Genomic DNA, 7,584 nt, shown 5'->3' with positions numbered 1-7,584 from the left:
AACCCTCTTGGAGGTTTTTAGAGTTTTGCTTGTGGATAGAGATCATCTTCCAAACTAGATTTATTTCTTCTTGTCTTTCTATTTTTTCCAGTATTTGGTTTGAGGTACTCTTGATATTTAATTAAATACTTTATTACTTCAATTTCTTTTACTTGCTTTAATATTCTAGTATTCTGGATTGACAACTAGTCTTCCTTAACAATTTCATGTGTTTTTATTACCCCTTAGATGAAAATAAATAGTTCTTTATTTCTTATTTGTGTGCAACCAAGATTGCCGTTAGATAAGAATAAATATTTCTCAATTTCTTATTTGTGTGCCACCAAGATTTGAGAGAGGGTTTTACTGACAAGTTGTAGATGTGAGAAAGATTTGAGAGATGGTTTTATTCACAAGTTGTAGATGTGAGAAATGGACTTTCTTTCATGTTTCCAATCATCCCATGGTTTTATAATGCCAGAATATTTAAGCCCTGTAAACAGTGATCCGAAAAAGACATTACAGGTTGCAATGATCAAACCCTATCGTAATGACGAGAATTTGCGTCGGCTTGTTCATCATCTTCTACGTCATCGTCTTCCTCATTAGAATCCAGATCTATGGATACCCACGAGGCAGAAGATGGCCTACCTGCGCTGCCAGTGACAGTGGCGGTCATCGGACTTTCTGTAGCAGAAGAAGAGGGCTCGTGGGACTTTGTCTGGCAGGAGAAGGGCTCATTGGCCTGCTGTTGGAACATAATTCACTGACATTTGCATTAGCAGTAGCACAAGGAACAAAGCTCAAGCTCCTGCTCTTCCTTGTAAAGCAGGACTCCTCCTGGTCCATGTAATGGACGAAGCTCTTCACATGGGCTGACAGGGACGGACCTTCAGGAACAGGGTTATTTCGACAGTAGTTGTATATCAGACGCCCAAGAAACAAGAGCAGAGCCACTATGGATGCTGTTCCTGTGATTAGGTAGAGACCCCAGAAACTCTCCATGCTCAGCCTGTTGGAATCCACTTGCGCCCCGGGCTTTGTGCATTCTGTCATGTTGAACCATTTGTTCTGCAATCTCTGCATTTCTGGGCTCTCCGATAGCTCCAACACTGATCTTGAAATCTCTGATACTAGTGGAGACCCTTTCTGGAATACCTGAGAGAAAAAAAGAAAAAATCAGAAAGAAAACCCTCTTTCGTTACTCATATAATACAGAGAAATATAATATCCCTAAACTAAACAATGATGACGAGAACCTCATCTGTTACTCATATAACACAGAAAAATGTAATATCCCTAAACTAAACAATGGTGACCGAAATAACCGGATGGAAAACTCATCTAGTCACCAGTGTACAATAGAGCATAGAAAAGCTCTCATATCCGACCCTTACAACAAACAAGAACTGGAAGAGCATCTACGAGACGTTAAAACCAGAGCTCATACCATACTTCCATTAAAATAAAACCGGTTTAAGCATATGTGAGTGTTGAATTATAAAGGAATTGGTAGAGAGGAAGTACATATTAAATCTGATGGAAGAATACTCTGGTTTAAGGAGAAATATTCTGGTTATGACATTTCATTTAGAACATCATTAGTATTTGATTTAGCAGAAAAAATAAATCAAACAGAACTTACAAAGCCGAGACCCCCTGTTCTGTAGATTGGGCCAGCCATGGTAAATCCGCATTGACTTGATAAGAAAACGCGAATGTAAGGGATCTCATCAAATACAGCAGACACTCCACCATTCTCGCGCCCTTTGGAAAGTGCTTGTGCATATTCCTGGGGAGAGCTGAATATATGCAGCTGGTCGTGATGAAATCCCAGCTGGTCTTTTAGATAATGTTCTACGAAGGACCCCCGCTGGAAACCCACAGGCGCTCTACTGTCTAACAGAAATTGCACGTCTGTAACGGTTGGTTTCATCTGCTGTACAGTGAGGATTGAAGTGAGGCTGGCCGTGTAGCTGGACGTTAATATCAGCACCACAAACAACCATACGATCACCACTCCTCGAGCCAAACTGCTTACAATCCTTTCCCCTGTTAGAAACTTAAGAGTAAGAGATTCCTTCAAACAATCAACAATTTTACCCCCTGTTAAACACCTAAGATTATGAAAAATCTTTCCTTTTTCTACTAGAAATCTAAAATCTGCAAGTCTGGGTACTTACTCTGAGAGAAAAACAATGTAGAGAACGAAAACCTACACAAACAGAGAGCAGGATTAGTGTTTTCCTTTCTATTGAGTTGAAAGAGCTCATACAGCTGAAAGTTTCGAATGTTTATTAAATTATTTGACAAGAACGGTTCCATATGAAAAATAATTACTTTTCAACGATCGAATGAAGTGCGGTGGATTATCTGATAAGTTGTGACTATTCATAAAAGAAGAGAGTCAAAAATAAAAATAATATGAAGCAATTGAATTCAATGTGATCAAATTACCAGACAATTTTTTAATTTATCTACATAGTAAAAAATAATCAAATGAACTGGTTCTGTTTATTCAGACGGGTTTTAAATGAAAAACATCTCTTAAATGAAAAACGTCTCTTAAATGTATACTTCCATGCAATCGAATTGAGAATGATAAAATCATCAAATAAAATGCAACTCAAATGTTTGTATAGTTAACCTTCTTTGTTTCTCTTGTTTCAATTTTGATTCTTGTGTCAATTTTCTTATCTCTTTCTTTTTAAAGTTAATCGTAAGACAATATTCTAAGACAATTTTCTTATCTCTTTGTAAAGTTAATTCTCTTTTCTTTCTGATAATGAATCATTGAATGTGATTTAAAACATTGGTATTTATTCAACCTTCTTCCTGGTTCTCATATCACTTCTTCCTCTTACTTACTATTCAACTTAAGATGATTTCTACAATTCAATATGTTTCTTCTCTTCCTCATAAATGAGTCATAGAATGTGATCCAGAAAATCGATTAAAAAACTGAATTCAAAATTACCAGATGCTGGGATTACTGTTCTTCATACTGCGTTTGATTGAGTTAGAAGAGCTAAAACAACATGTGAGTTGTAAATGTTCTCATATGAGCAGGACGTTGCAAACAAAATACAGTCACTTCCAAGCAACTAATTTAGGTTTGGAAAAAGTACTCAACAAGTTGTGATTCTGTATACAGGATGTTAAAATAAATAACATTAAAACCACTGTATTGACTGTTTATTTTCAACAAACTCTGACTGTATATAATGGAGAAGTCAATTGAATTAAATATAACAATATTATCCGAAAAATTGTAACAAATCATTAAATAATGGTTCAAAATAAGAAACGACCTGCAAGTATTTGCTATTTAAGCAAATTGAATTGTGTAGTGAGATTACCAGATAACATGTGACTGTCAATTCAACAAACTGGTCACAAATAAAAAAACCTGTCGACGGTTTACTTTACTTAAAATTACCAGAGCAAGGTAACAATTTGGCGCCTGGGGATTCCCCTGAAGGTGGTGTTCCGCTTATGTTCAAGCACCCACACAACGATTCCAGTAAAGAGGAAGAAAGCGCCCGTTGCAATCCACATGCCCCGAGTAAAAGGCCGCAAAAACGCCCAAGCGTTGCTGGTATCGACTTTTCTGACCGGCACCACCATCACTAACCCGGATTCAGAAAACGGCTGCGTGAAATCCACAAAATTACTTCTGTTTGCCAGAATTGTAACATCGCCCACCAGTGCATCAAATTCCTATTATAAACACGTCATCAAGTCAGGAATTTCTCGGCTTCAGAAATCTCTAGACGTAAGGAAAAAAACATCAAGCAACAAACGAAAAGCAGATGGAAACCTTCTTGTAGACTCTCTCAACAAGATCATCGTAGGAGGGGGTAGATTTGCCATCTCCCACGGGAACAAATTTGTAAGACAGTGCATAGGGTAGCCCTTTGACGACCCTCTCGAAAACGTCGATGACGAAACCCCCAGTGATCTTAGGATTCTCATCATGGGTTGCCACCACAAGCTGATCAAAACCGCTTTTTAAAGGAACAGCGATTTTCAGCTCATCGGTGGTATCAACGGGCGCTGCCCACCCGCGGGGTACAAATTTTGACTTGCCGGGCCAAGTAACGTTTTCCAGCTCTGATAAATTCCCGCTACCAGACCCGTTAATCCACAACCCAACCACAAGGTACCCGCCGGCCTCTGATCCTTTCACATTGAGAATTTCATACGGGGAATTCCCTAGCTCTCCCGGTGTAGTTGTCTTCAGACGCCCACTCAAGCCATCATAATCCATCTGCAAAAGTAGCTGCCTCAAACGTTCTCCCTGCTGGAAAATTCTGTTGCCCGTGAGCTCCGTCCGCTGGCTCGGCAACAAAGGCGAGAATTCGAAGCGGGTTACATTTAACTGCTGCAGAGCCCTAGCAATTATGGACACAGAATCGTAGGCATAATACGCGTATATATTTATCTTCGCAAGTCTGTCCTCGACGGTAACTTCACTTCTGAATTTTTCTTCCCACCGCTTCGGAAAATCATCAATGGAGGTTTTTATTGAAGCCCGAGTCGCCAAGGCGCCCTTCATGGACTCGAGATCAGAGGGCTTCAGGATATCCAGAACGGAACTGAAACTGTCCGTAATAATCCACACGTAGCCTTCACCCATCATTCCAATTTCTGAAGCCGTAGAGAAAATCTTCTGCCCTAGGGTGAAACTCATATGGACCACAAAAACCCGGGTCTGCTTTGTCATGAGTTTGTAAAGCTCTGCTCTAATGTAATCAGTGGAGGCGTTGACAGGAATGGGGCATCGGTAGCTAAGTTGGGATCCCACCTGTAGGAATGCATTTGAGCTTTACACATCTATAATGGTGAAAGCATATAATTTACGGATAATAATCTCAACACAGTTATAAAGTTAACTACCTTGACGAGGGCTTCGCTCAGAGACGAGAGCACGCCAGCGCCGAAATCATTGTCGGCGTATAGTGCCCCGACTTGCCTCCAATTGTAGCGCTTCACCACAGCGGCGATGGCCTTCATTTGCACAGCATCGCTGTGAGGCAGCCGGATAAAGTAAGGGAAGCGCTGTTGAGACAACAGCGGATCTGTTGCAGAGAAGGACAGCATCGGCACCTGCGCCGCAACGCACATCTGCGCTACGAATGCCGCCTCCTGAGACGTCTGCGGCCCGATTATCGCCACCACTCCGCGCCGCAACAGCTCCACCCCTGCACAAATCCCCTATTTTATTAATTTCACTGCTACTTTCTCTAAATATTTGCCCTTTTCCTGAAAATCCAACATTAACCTAATTTCCCTGCCACTTCTTTGAATGTTTTCCCTCTCTCTAAAAAAATCACTACTAGAACACTATTACTATACTTTCATAGATAAATTTGCCCTTTCGATGAAAAATACAACATTAAATTAACTACTTTCTTTGAATATTTGTCCTTCTTTTGGAAAATCCACAACTAAAAATGATTTCAATGCCACTTTCTTTAAATATTTACCCTTTCTCTGCAAAATCAACATCAAAAATAATTTCACTGCTACTATTATTTTGAACATTCGCCCTTTCTCTGGAAAATCCACAACTACAATATTTTCACTGCTACTTTCTTTGAAGATTTGGCTTGACTCTGGAAAATTCAACATAAACATACTTTACTGCTACTTTCTTCGAATTTTTGCCCTTTCTCTGGAAAATCCACTTCAAAAACTAATTTCACTGTTTTTTCATCGAAGATCTGCCTTTTGTCTGAATAATTCAACAATAGAACAGATTTACCGCTACTTTCACATAATATTTGCCTTTTCTCTTAGAAATCCATTACTAAACTAATTTCATTCCTACTTTCTTACGAAATTTACCCTTTCCCTTAACGATCCAACACAAAATTGATTTCAAGCTAAATTCTTTGAACATTTATTAGCAGCTAAGTTTCGTACCGGCTGAAGCGGCCAGCACTGGATCTCCCTCGGAATCCTGGAAATGAAGAACTAGCCGAACACTCGAATTTTGACTCTCGAAGTTTTTGTTCGCATCTTCTGCCGCTAATTCAAAGGCCGGCTTAACGACCTTACCAAACTGATCCAGCTCCAATATAACGCCTACGTGTACTGTTAAATTTTGTGCTCCTGAACAGCAGCAAAGAAAGCAGATGCAGATGAAAATGGTAAGCATTGACGCGCCCATTGAAGAGCCACCACTGCTTTACACCATCATCCACGCACAAATTTATGAAAATACGTCGGTCAATCATTCTTAAATCGACGAATTCCACATTTGGGCGACGTCTATACAGCCACGAAAATGCACTTCCTTACGAAGGAGACGACTAGGAATTTTGTTTTTGAAGTTTGAAAAAGCAATGTAAAGAAAGTGCAGTGCATTTTCGTGGCTGTATAATAGCCCACCGATTCAATAATCTATTTATGTACACATTTTTGACTCCGTCGTTGTGGGAGATTTAAACGGTCAAAAGTGCAAAACAAAACCCTACAAAAACGTTCCATGTCTGGAGTATACATTACTCCAGCAAGCCCGGCTATCTCCTCTTTTGACCAGTCCACAGTCAATAAAAGAAGAAGAGCCTTCCTTTTATATATAAATGGAAATATTGTATTGTATAAAATATTGTTTAATGATTAATAATTGATTAGTGAAGTTGAGTGATTAGCCATCAAAGTCAATAAAAGATAAACTAATCTTTCTTTTTTATATAAATAAAAAAATAGATTACATAAAATATTAATTAATAAAATTAATAGATTTTGTAGGTCTTTGGTCTATCGATAAGAGAATAAATCTTGTTAGTTCCTACATCATAAAAGATGAAATTAGAATTGTGTCTTGAACAAATGTTGTTACACTCCTTAGTCCTTGACTTTTAATAAAAGAGACTCTCTAAAGACTTTCAACAAAAATAATGAATTACCTCATATAGAGAATAATGTCTATATATCACCCAAAATATATAATTTATTATATTTATTACTTAAGTTAAAATTTAAAATTTAATGATTATAACATTTTAATTAATTAATAATAATTACCATAAATGAGACATTTTGAGTGCTTTGAAGACTATGGCCACATAGAGAGTGCTTGTTAGTCACTTTGTATATAAAATGATGTCATCTTATCTTTTTGATTAGGAAATTTATTCTTTAATAGTATTAATTATATGTGTTTCTAGTTTACTATGTTTATGAGAGAGTTGAATGCAAAATCATGATGAATCAACCAATGCTTTGAAGTGACAATGGAAACGTTAAAATTCGGACTTAAGCACCTTGACATGAAGGATCATGATCAAGATCAAATAATACTTTGAAATAATAATGAAGCATTGAGAAACTGACTTAACTTCACATGAAGATTTGAATGAGTTATATATCCAATTTGAAAGTATGTACATGAATAGAATGTGTTAAGAATTAAATCTAAATTTTTAGGTACAATTCTTTTCTTAAAATAAATTTAATTGGTAAAAGTTAATAATTTTAAGGAGCCACTTTATTTTTTGATAAAATAAAAATAAGGTGACTCTCTAGCCAATTTGAGTATCAGAAAATAAAATAAAATTTGAATATATTAATAAATTTATGAAACTTTTAAAAAAT

The 7,584-nt window shown here is 37.5% G+C and overlaps 1 pseudogene across 1 annotated transcript; it reads right to left on the bottom strand.

The window, feature by feature from the left end:
• Nucleotides 1–360: 360 nt before the first annotated feature.
• LOC149538293 (glutamate receptor 2.7-like) lies at nucleotides 361–6,232 on the bottom strand (annotated as a pseudogene). The gene is made up of 7 exons (XR_016356030.1): nucleotides 5,908–6,232; nucleotides 4,879–5,183; nucleotides 3,800–4,786; nucleotides 3,419–3,699; nucleotides 2,163–2,194; nucleotides 1,625–2,031; nucleotides 361–1,137 (listed from the first exon to the last, which is right to left on the bottom strand). The product of XR_016356030.1 is annotated as a glutamate receptor 2.7-like (transcript).
• Between the last annotated feature and the right edge of the window lie 1,352 nt (nucleotides 6,233–7,584).

The sequence above is a fragment of the Cupressus sempervirens genome, chromosome 9, assembly GCF_028749045.1.
Source record: "Cupressus sempervirens isolate cs-2001-9-10 chromosome 9, ASM2874904v1, whole genome shotgun sequence".
Lineage (NCBI taxonomy): Eukaryota > Viridiplantae > Streptophyta > Pinopsida > Cupressales > Cupressaceae > Cupressus > Cupressus sempervirens.
Note: the sequence above shows the minus strand (reverse complement) of the source record. Positions and strands in the feature narration are given on the sequence as shown.